The sequence below is a fragment of the Oncorhynchus keta genome, chromosome 25 (assembly GCF_023373465.1).
Source record: "Oncorhynchus keta strain PuntledgeMale-10-30-2019 chromosome 25, Oket_V2, whole genome shotgun sequence".
NCBI lineage: Eukaryota > Metazoa > Chordata > Actinopteri > Salmoniformes > Salmonidae > Oncorhynchus > Oncorhynchus keta.
The window spans coordinates 5,802,581-5,817,174 of record NC_068445.1 but is presented as its reverse complement, the minus strand read 5'-3'; the positions used below and the strand labels follow the sequence as shown (position 1 = coordinate 5,817,174).

The following is a 14,594-nucleotide window of genomic DNA, read 5'->3' as shown; positions in this document are numbered from 1 at the left end:
ACATCCAGCCACACCCTCTGTCTCTCACACACACACACACACACACACACACACACACACACACACACACACACACACACACACACACACACACACACACACACACACACACACACACACACACACACACACACACACGCGCGCGCATGCATGCATGCATGCATGTATGCACCAAACAATTGATTCCCACTCAAAATCCTAGTTTCCCTCACCTTAACCGAACCATAACTTAAACCCAAACCCCTAACCTTAACCCAACATGTAACACCTAAACCTAACCCCTAACCCTAATTCTAATTCTAACCCTAACTGTAACACTAAACCTAACCGCTAAGCCTAAAATAGCCTTTTCCTTTTGGGGACTGGCGAAATGTCCCTACTTGTCAGAATGTTTGTTGTTTTACGATCCTTGAGAGGACTTCTGGTCCCCACAATGATAGTATAACTTAAACACACACACACACACTATAAAACACAAAAATACTCAAAGAAACACATTCTCACACATAGGGCCATGGTGTGGACAGACAGAGTCTTCAGACAGGCCAGACAGGTCCTTGTTTAAGAGGGACAGCACGTTTGCTGGTACCCCTACTAGCTCCTGCGGTCCAGTACTGTTCACTGTACCAGGCAAAACTGCCATTGAGTGCCAATCCCTCTTCCTCCTCCTCCACCTTGCCCAGACCAACAGACAGACAGCCAGGCTCCGGGGCTCGGTCTCCCCTCATTGGAGCAGACTTCTGTGGGGAGAGAGACAGGGCTCAGGATCAGGCCTCCAAAGCCTGGCCCAATCACGCCGGGCGGGAAGCCCCAGCCAAAATCATGACGGCAGGACACCAGTTAGTGTTTGCGTGTGTAAAGGCATGCGTGTGTTTTGTACTCTCTGGGAGTATGCTTTGCCTTGCAGACCAATGGAGAGAGCATACACTCTTGAACACAGAGGAGCTTGTAAAAGTTTGTAAATAATATTGTTTAATTCCTGTGATGATTCAATGTCCTGTAGTGGTATTGTTATGGACTCTATCATACATTAGTATAAAGATTGTAGACAAAGAGATCCCCCTCACTTGAAAAAACAGATAAGTGAATTTCCAATGTCCAGAACCATGTAAACAATATAACAGGATCAGATCAATACTAATGTGTTTGCACAAAGACGACAGCGTGATTCCCTAAACATCAGAGGATGCCAGTGCTCCAACCCAATCTTTAACAAAAGTGTCCCCCTTTTCTGTTCAGGAGGAATATTCATCCATATTTCACTCATATTTCCAACATATCACCCCTCATATAATATTATCCATCTGTACACCAGTTTTATTGATTTCAGTAGAAGCATGAAATAATATAGGAGTACCATTCAATATTGTTAGATTTTGAGATTGTCATATTTCGTCACTGGAAAATAACCACGTGAAAAGGAGTTCCTCTTCTGAACTCTTCTTTTGTGATTATTTAGTTGATACTACGGCTTATTTCATTTATTCAACTTTCTACTAGCTGCTTTGGATGATTTTATCAGGTATTAATTTAACTATTTCCTGAATATTGTGGTTATTTAAAACAAATACAAGACTGTAAATTTATTTTATTTTTTGTGCCCCTTATTGGACGGTAATATTATTTTGGGGGGCAATAATCTAGCGAATATATGCCACCTCTTACAGAGGTCTGGGTGTCACTGATCCCTCAGAGGACTAAATATACTCAGGAGTGACTGAGGCAGGTGGACCGGCCGGAGGGGAGAGGGGGACATGGGGTGGGGGTGGGTGGGTGGGTGGTTGGCCAGAACAACTCCTGAGTTCAGTGTGGAAAGAGATCGGAGGCTAAACACAACCCAAAACTGGGGTTTCTGTTCAAAGCCAGCTGGTCTGGCTTCTATACATGCAGGACATTTTTTGTTTTGTTTTTCAGTTAACTTTTACTTTTATCTCTAACAGGTATCTCTTTTTTTCCCCACTTGTGACTGTTTGATTGAGCTGGCCTTCAATTGGTTCTGTAGGGTGATACTTCCTGGAGAAGCAAAGAACGGCACGGGTGAGTTTTACAGAGCACAATCCCACCTTCCCCTTTTCCTCTCCATGGTGTACTGTGACTTTCTGCATGTGGAGAAATCCGGTTCTGGCAGCGGCGCTCTTTTTGCCATAGAGTGGATGATGGCATGTTCCAAGCCAACGGCAATAAATCTGTCAAACAACTAACTCTCTTGTAATATAGTATTCGCATATCGTTAGTAAATTATTCATTTTGACTTTATTGAAAAGTGAAACAATCATTTTGTTGTGTTATCGAACCCATATGGACGGACAAGGGCAGATAATTGACGCTCGGTTGTTTTACCTTAGGTACTTACACTTAGTGCGTGACAGAGAACCAAGTGGATGGAAAATCTTAAGGGTTGAGCTATGCTGAAGCTGGAGATTCGGTGGTCACTAACAGCTGTTGCCAATCACTTCTGTGCGAGTGAATGGCCAATCGAGGCTCCTGTAGCTACATATGTCTACCTTTTTACTTCTCTAAGGCATGACGAAAGGTTTGACTATCTAAAGAAGGACTTAATAATAATAATACTGTGTTGTGTATTCAGTCAGTTTGGGTTATTGATCTTCCTAAGGTTAATTGCTAATAACACCTCATTGCGCAATCTGAAATCCTCTGTGAGTGAAAAGCGCCTGGCTTCAACATGCTGTTTTCCTTACAAATGGCTTACACCTGCAAGGTAGCTACCTAAATGGTTGCTGCAGACGTCAATATCAATTTGTGTCACACAGATTAACACTAGGTAAGATATGTGTCATATTCCACCAACTGAAGGGAGTTGATATTGAACCAACTGCCTCTACTCAATAGCAGGCAAACGTCCTAAAACAACCAGGAAGAATTCCATATCCAAACAAAAGTTTAGTTCGATTTTTATGGATGCTGAATGGCTTTGTTAAACTTTTTCTTCAGACATTTGGAAGTCATTTTTGTATTGCCGATTGGGCATGTGGGAATGTTCTGGGAGCCTAATTTAGCAACCAGATTAAAGACAACTGTTGATGGCAATTCAGTAGCAGTAATATCTATTATAACAATTTAATAATATCCATAATAACAATAATAATAATAGTAACAGAGTTACTGCAAATGAACAAATGTACATTTGTATAATGGTATACATTGTACGATTCTTATTTCTCCCACCAAGATGATTGGGTTAACCCAGAGTCATATAGAGTATTAACCTAGAGTCGCTGTCCGTGCCCCCTCTGAAATCAAATTAGCATGATATAAAAATCCCCACAAAAATCGCTCAGTTTTAAGCGAGACATATCCGTTTTCTTTTGCATCAATCAACTGTCTTAGGACATAGCATTTCCGCATCGGCAGTGAAAGGTGCCAGAGATAGAGCGGTGTTTGTCAGACCACAAAACTGTCTGTAGTGTCCGAAAGGTTTGGCCTACAAAGAAAGATGAGACTCTCCCTCTATGGAAATATGAGACTCTCATGAACACTATGTGGTGATCCTCCCCCCCCCCCAAAAAAAAAACATCTTGGGACTCATCTGAAGTTGGTACAGATGATTTCCCATCAAATACTTTTTTCATATATTGTTTTGATACTTCAAGGGATCTTAAAATTCTAAATCAAATAGAAAAATGATCATTGGTATGACCTTCTTAAAACAATTTCGTATAGCTTAGTAGTAGGTTCAGGCATACATTGTGAGGCACAACCTTTTTTTTTTACCTCTTAACATTAACCCTGAAAAGAGGAGACATCTCTTACAAACTTTTTGCCACCAAATTCCACCGCTTTGATCGGAAGCGGAGTTGAGGAAACCCTCTCTGCAGGGTGGCGAGCTCTCTTACGCAGGCATCTCTCTCCCTTTGAACCTTCAACCACCACCCCCATCCTGTCACTTCGCTACCACTCTGTACCATTTCCTGTGTCACTTTCCTGTTCTCTTGGAAGCTTCTCACAGTCTTAATCCACTCCAAATTGACCTTCAATCCGTAATGACAAATTACGCTTATTGTGGGGTCAGTAGTACACCTGACAATCACAGCAAAAAGATACCCATGTGTTTAGGTCTTTGTTTGTATCTAAACCTGGCTACCTTAATGACAGAGATTAGACTTGAGCACGTTGTCCTGGTCATTTTATAAGTCTGGTGTAATCGATATGCTTGTTTTGGACTTACATTAAGCCTTGCGTAGAAAGCAGGGTCTGTAGGCGTCCATAGCTACTGTTGTGTTTTAATTGCTCTTGTTATATGGCTTGGCAGTAGTTGTCATGGTTATGCTGGATATTGCTGATCCAGACGCCATGATCTTTGGATACACAAGCCATGTTATCGTAGAAAGTGCAATTCATATTCAAAAGAAATGATTACTTAACCAAGACGTATTATACACATGGAAGCAGTTTCATCGCAAAGGCAAAGAAAGGACAAGTATCTTTGTTCCACTGTAATTGCTTGCAGTAACGGGCCTAGTATTTCTTTTTCTTCCCCCTCTTTCTCTTCTACTCGCTTTATTATTTCATTTCAAATTTCCACGTCCCAGCGGCAGTCAGGCCTCGTTTATGAAAAAATACCTTTCCAGTCTAAGTCTACCCCCCTGAGCAGTGTCGGTGCCGTTTGTACAGTACGCCGCTCGGTTTCTCTGCCGCCCCTACAGAGTGCCAGTGCACTGGGGCTGCCTGAATCTACAAAACATTAATGGTGCTCGCAACTACGCGAGGCAGCAAGCCTTTTGATCTGCAGCTAATCTCAGTGGCTTGCCTCCTGTCTGATGGCGTCTGAATAAGAATAAGTGGGACGCTGGAGGCACGGAGAGATTAGACGCCGCCTCACGTCTGCCACACTGTGTCTCCCTTCGCCGGGGGTCGCGGGGCCTACTGGATCATGTTAGGGCTGCGTTTCACATTAAAGCACAACGACTTCCATTTGCTTTGCTTCACAGCTAGATGTTATCAGAGTCAGTTGCTGTATGTGGGAGACACATGCTGCCTACTTCTGCCGAGTGGTGTTAAGTAGTCAGGAGAATGGGTGGAGGTCACCGCTGCTGTAGGTAGTTGTGCTGTGTAGTGGTTGTCATGGGAATGATCAGTTCTATTCTCCCGTCCCCAGACCTCATGCCCTCATTTTAGGCCCCAGCCTTACTGATGCACAAACAGCTGTACCACTTTAACCTGGTGGTTTACAAGCCATGCAGGTGCCTGAAAGGCACAAAGCCTTGCGTATGGACTGACCCTAGATCAGGTATGGGCACAGTATTGAGAGGTCCTGGGGCCCAGGCTGAACAAGACCTAGGTGGAAGGACATCCTTGTCACGCAAGTTGCCTGGACTCTCAAATCTTATTTGAATAATTTATGATTGGATTTCTTTCCCCCTGTAGCGTGCCAAAGGAGTAGGGCAATATCGCCACAGGGCCCATCCCCACTCACACACATACTGCACTGTACACCCCCTAAACTAACCTATTCTGTTACACCACTCTTCTTCTGCCCATTATACCAGCTCTTATGGTTCTAAAGCAAGGTGTGCACTTGTGTTATGTAAGTGTATACATGTACTGTACACAAGTGTGTGTACGTGTGTGTGTGCAGCATGCCTAATTGCATGTATACTTCAGGGGCAAATATATCATTTTATAATATAAATGAATTCAGCAGCTGGTGAAGGGCATTCAGACTGTGTAAACATATTGTATATGCTGTATAATAACAGCTCAAAACTACAAATGATGGTCATGTCAGATTCTTAAATATGATTTACCTAACGGCAGTAGGATTTATGTTAACAACGACAATACTCTACCTTGATCGGTTTAAATATTCACATTATGACCATGACTGCTGAAATGTCAAATCACGTGTGTGATCTTTCCAATGCCACAGGGTAACACACAACATCTGTCAGGTACAGCCTCTGCTCAGCCTCGGGAAACACTGGTTGGCACCCCTCCACTGGAGAAAAGAAAATGTTACGTTGGCATCCCCACTACACAGGCTCTGTTATAGAGAGGGGCTGAAACGATAAAATAACTCTCCCTGTTTCTGAGCAGTCGGGAGCAAATGACTTTCCAGCCGTTCAAAAGGAGGAAAAATCATTAGCGGAGGGAGAAGCCATTCTTTTTTTCTCCCATGAAGTCATCTGGAGACAAAGGGAACGGTGAGTGAAAGACTGACGTGTAGAGCGAAACCACAGCCATCCTGCGTTCTCTGAACAGAAGAAAAGGGGGAGTTTAGGAAGCGGAGACGACTGTCCCTGTCAGCGTTTGCGATTTTTAGCAGCTTGAGGGGCCACAGCAAATGGAAGTTTATGTGAATATTAAAACTCTTCATGTATTGATTAAATATTCAGCACTATTAATGAGGCTGTGGGATGCTATCTACAAAGGAATGGCAATTCTTAATATTTTACGACCCATTGAAACAAAGATGTAGCAATGACATGTATACTTTCCATTAACGAGAAAACTGTGTGGGATACTATCATTTGCAGTTTCTTGTTAGATAGTTGAACAATGAGTCGTCGTAAGTTTCACTGGCCAATGACACGCATAGCTCATTTGCTAAGCCAATCGAATCAGCTTTGACAAGGGTCTATGGCTCCCCTATAGACAGCACCTATAACTGCATAACAACTCAACACACATTGGTCTCCACGTGGAGGACATAACGATACTTTGAGCTTTCAACATCAAACCCTGGGAAAGCCATGTGATTATCGTATCATTATTTGAATAATGAATGAGTTTATCTACATAATGACCAGCCAAGTCTTGTCTTGGGGGCGTATGTTTCGTCGTGAACCGTTTTGGCAGAGCAGGGTAGGAGGTGGTTACCTCAAGGTGAAGACCCAACACGTCCCCAATGGTGGCCTCAGCCTTCGGTACCAATAGCAGTAGTTCAGCCAGCGGACACAGTCACACGACCGTGGGCCTTTTCCTGTGAGGTAACAGAGGTGTCAGGCAGAATAAAGGGAGAGCTTGTCCTGCTGCTTGTGCCTCATCCATAATGTATCAGAGGTGTAGTGTTCGGACGCTGTTTGAACAAGACAACACGCAAGCTACCAAAAGCATCTCTCACGTGGCAAAGCTCTGTGACGACTTCACCACTACTTCACCAGTCGTCAAGCAAAAGTTGTGGAAAAACTTTCAACGCGCAGTTACGATAGTCCGTCGACGATATCAAATGAATTCGACATCTAATAAGCTTTTAGCATCGAGAAGTACAATTGTGAACACGCTACCCACTGTATGTGCATTGCGTCGTGGTATTGTAGCTTTCGGCCCACCAAAACAATGTAATTATACATGCCTCACCCAGAAAATTGCCTCTAGCTAAATGAAAGCTCTTTAGGACTTTATGGGGGAAATAATATAAAGTACTGCCACAATGAATAGTGAAAAGGCTGGATCTCTGCATTGTATGGAGGAATATTTTACAGTGCTCTTGATCCACTGCTAATGGGGGGAATAGTGAGGGGGTCGGGCAATTAAAAGAAAGATTGTAATGCTAGTTGAGCCCTGTATTGGACTGTAGGTCTGGGGGTTATACAGTACAGTATAATCCCCATGTGTCTCCTGCTAATGTTACTGTCACGTTCTGACGTTTATTTCCCTTGTTTTGTATTTATTTAGTATGGTCAGGGCGTGAGTTGGGGTGGGCAGTCTATGTTTGTTTTCCTATGATTTGGGGATTTGTATGTTTCGGCCTAGTATGGTTCTCAATCAGAGGCAGGTGTCATTAGTTGTCTCTGATTGAGAATCATACTTAGGTAGCCTGGGTTGCACTGTTTGTTTGTGGGTGATTGTCTATGTTGATTGCTTGTGTCAGCACAGTTCTCATTAGCTTCACGGTCGTTATTTTGTTTATTGTATAGTGTGTTTCAGTGTTTTCTTTATTAAAATTCATGATGAACACCTACCACGCCGCATTTTGGTCCTCCGATCCTTCTCGCCTCTCCTCTTCAGATGAAGAGGAGGACGTCCGTGACAGTTACACTGCTTTTATGGGTGAATTCCGTGGCTCAGGCCAGAGAGGGTGACTGGAAAACAACTAGGCCGTACTGAACCATTAGTATCACTGAATCATTGGTAGTTCTGAACCATTAGTAGTACTGAACCATTTCTCACTTCCTGTAGAGAGGTGAAAAACCCAAAACAAAACATATTGAGATATTTTTCTGATACTTGACTTTTCTGACTTTTCAATTCCTACAGTGTATACAGTGAGCGCTACACAACCTTTTCATAATTCACCACATGCAAATGCACTTCGTTGCACGATGATGTCAGAATCTCACCCTTGAAATGTGGGAAACTATTGTGTCATTGTGTACAGAAGTATATATTAAACACAATTGTCTTGCATAAGGGCATATGGCATCTGTTAATTAAAAAGTGGCTTTCTTGCCGTTGCTTTTCTAATTATACTGTACAGTGGTATCATTCTACAACTGTAATTACTAATGATATTGCCTTCAGAGTTTCATTATGGGCTTTATTAATAAGGCAGACAAAATTATATGTAATGTAATGCTTTGGATCACTTACACAAATACTGCAGAAGAGGGGAAGAGAAAGATCCCACAGTGTATATCTTTGTCTCTGAATATTCTCCTGTGCACTGTGCAGTGAGTATTGTATTGGTGTATCTTCCATGAGATCAATAGCCAGTACATATGGTGGACTGATCTAGAGATCTCTGGCACTTCCGCTACTGTTTAAGCACAGTAACGGAGATTGTAGTGTGGTACGCAGAGACACACGCACGCACACACACACACACACACACAGGCATAAGCACTCACACACACACACACACAATCTATAGACCTATGGATCCTGTGTGAAGTTAGCCTATAGGTCACTATAATGCATTTGGCCTCTTCATGTAAAATCAAGCCAATGTCAAAATAACACCTGTCTCTCTCCAACTCATTACGGAATAGGAGACAGAGAGAGACTGTTACACACCAACAATGGGAAGCCTCTTCAAATATGTCGCTGCAGCGCTAAGCTGATTCTCCGGGGTGGGACTGAGTGCTTGACAACCTTATCAACTGTGACAGGCAGATTGTGTTTTCACATGAGCATGATCGACAACAGATTACACCTGGCCTGGGCTGTTCCTGTTTACCCAGGAAATGTATTGGTGTTTACAGTGCTCTTATGAAAGGCAGACCGGCTCCCTTTTTTTCTACCCATTACAAAAACACACACACATCAGGCAGCCTATTATGTGTCACATGCTATAAAGTCACTCTCAGAGAATTCTTTAAAGACTATCTGAGTAAGATCAATATCCGTAACCGCACTTGTGTGTTTGACTCACAAACAGTCATCGCTTTCCTCATCTCCTCCATGCACAATTCATGCCAAACCTCGTGAACTTGAATTCGACCAAAAGCCTACCGTGTGTATATACAGAGTGACATATTTCAAATTGCATAATCATTCTGGCAAACAGTACATTATATGCATGTGACTGTCAATTCCCTTGAAGTGCTAAACATGTACAGGTTGGGAATTTCTCATAATGGGGGGGCACAATAAAAGTGTGTCAGGATGGGACAGTGGGATCCAGGGGTGGGTTAAATGTTGTTTTATGGGAAATATAGGTCTATATGCTGTTGTACACAGAATAGTAAACTAGCCAAACCTTCTATGTCGGGCCATGTTAAAAGCAAAGGTATGTTGTATATTATGCTCCGTGACCCTGCTTCAATTAGACGACGTGACGCATTACTAGGGGAATTAGATTGACTTAAATATGGTTAGTTGATTAACGGACAACATTCAACATTATACATTGTGGCAAGATAAAAGAGGGTGTAGGGGTTGCTATCAGCGGGCCATAATGATATGTCAGGCTAGTTTAGGAAACTGGCAAGTTAATCTATTTACAAGGCAGGACAAAGACTATGAGGAGAATGGGAGACGAGAAGATGTAACAGTGTCCTGGAATGGCTGTTCACATGAAAAGAGAGTGGCACAACAATGTCTTCCGATTCGTAACATTTTTGTCAGTGACCGTATACCCACAAGACAAAACAGACTCAGTTAGATGTGCTGACCCGATCAGTCTCACGCCTCTCTGCAATACGGTCAAGTGCTATAATAACTCAATCCCTATATAAATGATATGATAACGTTACAAACACATAGTGTTTGCCCATGATGCAGAGCACGGACTACTTTATTACTATTTTCATACTGTTCAGAGGCCATTGAGTTATACATTGTGCAGCCATAGTGGCACCTAATTTGCAAACTCCTTCGAGTAAGTTCAGTCATTTGTGTGCGTTGACTGAGCAACTCTCTTTACCGTAGACTCCTCCCTCTCGGTCCTCAGCCACTTCAGGTCAACTTTCCCAATAGTTGTATACTTTCAATATAGCCATTGCATCTCACACACACTCTGCTATAAGTGACTGGTTTACCCAGCATTCTCCCAGTCTGATTACCATCCTCTGATCTCTCCAAGTGCCAACCATTTGAAGACGACCTCAAACACTGATGAATTCGGATGAATCACTGACAGACTACAAACAACACACACACCACAAAGGGCACGGAGTTTGACGACTGAAAAACGAAGGAACAGTGAATGTGGTGGGTACAATCTCCCATAAATTGTACAGTCTGTCAATCCATAGCAACCCCCAACACACGACACAATAAAAATACACAGCACCACCCTGTGAGCAAGGCTCTACAAATGATCACCATAACACTCAGATTCAACTATCCTATACAAAGTGATATGATATGAGTTACTATGCGACCCGTGTGTGTGTGTAGGGGGGTGGGGCATGCTGAGCTTCACGGCCTGCCATTGATAACTGTCATGTTTTGTGATGGGCCTACTATGTCTAACACATTCTAGCCTATCAATTATTCCGGGGTTTTGTCAGTGGAAATGCGATTGAAGATGAAAGGGTCACGTGATGTGAAGGTGGTATCCCGAGTTATCGGACACCACAGGCTTCAGTTGCAGGCAGTAATGTCCGCCCGTCAAGCAGATTAGCAAGCGTGATTTATTTACGTCTGATTTCAGGTTTCCCCTTTTTCTCTGACTTGCCTTGTATTGTACTGAGGTGAAAGGCCTGTACAGGGGTTAAAATAATGTTAAGCGAGTCTATGGCCAGGAATACTTTTTGACAAAAAGGGGAAATTAAGATTGTTCTTTTTCCAACTACTATTCAAGAAACTCGAGGCTGATATGCATATCATTTGAATATAATAGAGTCCTGGTATTACCAGGCCTATCTGGGATCATCTCACAAATAGGTTTGGCTCCTCTGTCTTATCTGAAGAGGCATGCTTGCTGTTTTTATTGTTATCTTCACACTAATAGAGTGGATGTTTTCAAATCATTTGGTTGGGGGATAACACTTGCTAATTTCCTCATGCTTACTGTCTGTGTCAGGCCTTATCTTGTGAGATAACTGGGGACTGGAGAATGATTGGCAGATGCAGGACAGCTCTTGTCGATCCTGAACATTGCATTTTCTCACAGAAACATCTACTTGTGCAAAGATCTTGAATGTTTTTAGAAAATATCCTTTGATAAATTGAAACAATATGTTATTATTATTATTACTATTATTATTAGTAGTAGTAGTAGTAGTAGTATTGTGGTTGTTTCATCTAGGCCTATAGGCTATGCTGCATCCGATAAATAAATAAAAAAACAGATTAAAGTCAACTATATTTAGCGCTTAATTAATGTCACTGCGTAAAGTTAATATAATATATTACAAGGACAACAACAACAGTTTGGTAACTTGAATTTGATGTAGTTGAAAACGCACCCTCCACGGTTATTTAGATCGCATAATCATACACTGACAGTCCTTTCACCGTGCTTAATTGTCTGTCCTCTTGATCGGGTTTGAGATAGTAATGCATTATTGCTATGCCTCTTTCATTAAAGTAGTTGGGAAATGTGAGCCCGCCCCCTTTCAGGAGTAAAAGCGATTATTTCTCCTCGCGCTAAGAGAGGGTGAGTGAGAGACTCGACCGGGATTGTGGGAGCGATCAGAAACAGCCCTCACAACATCATCAGCTACAGACGTCCACGGCTTTAACCGTCCCATTCCTTTCGCCGACACATCACTGGAGACCAAGCAACCATCCTCACTGTCCTCAAACACACTTTCAGACGAGAGACCGACTTGTTTTTTGTTGTTGTCATTTTAGACACACATAGGCGACTTTTCGGCACGGTTCTTTTTCATGTTGTGTTCCTGCCCGTGCTGGATTTAAGTGCGTCTTTGCGAAGTCCATCCCTGGCACGCAACGGCTTCCTCTTCGCTGTCATTCGGCCGGACGACACAGCCGGAGACTGCCTGTGGTATCTCACACTTACCGGACAGATTTCATGCATAATAAAGTGAGTAGCGTGCTCCTACATCTATAATTCTTTTTGTCATATCCAGAGGACACGTTGTATCTCGAGCAGCGAGGTCTCTTTATTTATAATTGTATGTGTCAGTTTGACATCACCGGTATACTTGAGCGCGATTTTGAAGCGCGTTGCCTCCCAACAAACTATACAACGTAACCATGACCATTGTATCTCCAGACCTATAGGCTAAACGCAGCAAAGTAGCGTTTTACGGAGTCTATTTACGACAGTCAAGGTTTGTCTTGTGGTATTGTTAATGTGTGCTTTGACCTTGAAGTGTTTATTTCCCACAATATCGCAACACCGTATCAACAGGCGCACAATGGGCTACTAGGGCGACTCATATTCTCGGTATAGGACTTATATTATGTAGTATTTAAAAATGATTACTCTGAAATATTCGTATAGGCCTATTCGTTTCAATATATGTACCGGTAGTCGCGTGTGAATCTACTGAAGCCTATGCATGTATAACGGGTCACAACCCAGAATAATATTCACAATTTCTGCGGGTCCCACAAATTAGGAAAGTATGGACTGTTAATAATTAAATAATTGTAGGCTTATATGAGCGGCTCGTTTTCTAGGTTGAATTCAACTTGTTAAAAGTTAGGCTCGTATTAGATAAACACATTTTACAATTCGACAAAGTTTTCCAAAGAATTCTGAATGAATCCAACTCAACATCACATGTTTTTGATGAGGGTTAGTTATTATACCTTAAACAGTGTACAATAAGTCACATTCACACCCGTTAACTTACATTACTGCCAGGCCAAATGGTTCAGCTTCCCTACTGTATTTATAGTACAATGTCCATGTGGAATTATACTCAGTCTCTGGAAATTAATTATTGGTGCAAAGTAAGGCGCTCAAGCAATGTAGCCAAATTGTGGAGGAAAGATAGCTCGGTGATGACTATTCTGACAAACTGAAGCTTGTCTGTTTTCTTGGGGGTTAAGGAAAATCTAGTAGGTGGCCGTTTCTACCCATCAGAAAGATAAGTACTTATTCAGCTATGTGCATAGTGTAGATGGTGCTTGTAAAACAGGGCTCAATATTAATTGAAGAAATATATTTAAAATATATATTATACATAACATATCGATATTGATAGCTTTTGGTACAGTAGACAATGTTCTGTTAACTGTTTTTTTCTGACCGTTTTCTTGAAATGTGTGTGTCTCTTTTACCAGGCTAATTTGAGTTTGTCATAAAGGGTGGGACAGGGAACACTACCTCAAATAACCTGCGGCAATTGCCATTGCTTTTAAGAAATGTCAAATACATTTGCATTCATATTTTGGCATCAAACCCCTTATCGATATTTGCACATAGAGTAAAGGCTTGTTTCACATGTTAGATTGTGGCTCTGTACTTTTCATTTCTGTCACCATAGGGAAACAGTGGGTAGAGGCTATAGCTAAGACTGAGTGTGTCAAATGCAGATCGTTGGCACAATATAATTGCATTCACTCGTGTATATATATATATATAAGATGAATATAATACAACTTTTTATACGCTACCTGTAAATTAGTGCCATCATTCGAGATGCAAATGCACTATTTACTCAATGTCATGATTTCTGCAAATGATTCAACTTTATTTAACTACCTTTTTTTTGCGAAAAGTAATTGAGTAAAGGCCGTGATCGTGAAGACATCCTGGAAAAGTACAGCCACATCCAGGGACATTTGGTGTTGCGACCATCTCTGGGTTGTTTTGTGACTACTGTAAATACAAGCACAGCTCAGTGCAAGGCTAATGTCTCTGATTTTATAAGTTCTATTAGCTTAGTAAGATTTCAGTAAAGTGTGATTTGTTTGCTTGATTTGAGGTGCCGTTGTATTTTTGGATTACTCAGTGTTCTTGACGTTCTGCTGTGAAATAACAGAGGTGAAATTGCCTTTGGCAAGGAGCAAAGGACGTACGCTCACGCCTATACTCTACTCTTTCCCACCCCCCACCCACCATCAATGAAGTTGTTCTGTGTGTCGCTCGCCTGTTGCTCTCTCGGGATTGAGCGTTAGGTTAATCTGCTCAGAGGGAAGGTAAGCGCTCGCATGTGGACACACGATTACACACAGAGGACTCTCTCAGCCAAGCTCTGTCATCTCAGAGACACACACATACTCTCCCTCTCTCTCTCTCTGTCTCTCTCTCTCTCTCTCTCTCTCTCTCT

At 42.2% G+C, this 14,594-nt stretch overlaps 1 protein-coding gene across 9 annotated transcripts in view; it reads left to right on the top strand.

Annotated features, from left to right (window-relative positions):
- The first annotated feature begins 1,794 nt into the window (after window positions 1–1,794).
- Window positions 1,795–14,594, top strand: part of LOC118358034 (myocyte-specific enhancer factor 2C-like) — a 97,918-nt gene continuing 85,118 nt past the window's right edge. For 2 of the 9 annotated variants that reach the window (XM_052478539.1, XM_052478530.1), the window contains exon 1: window positions 11,993–12,394. The gene's annotated coding sequence lies outside the window, so the exon portion shown is untranslated. Of the gene's footprint in view, window positions 2,038–10,483; window positions 10,612–11,991; window positions 12,395–14,442; window positions 14,464–14,594 lie in introns of those variants that run through there. The other 7 variants (XM_052478532.1, XM_052478531.1, XM_052478534.1 and 4 more) reach the window with 7 other exon arrangements.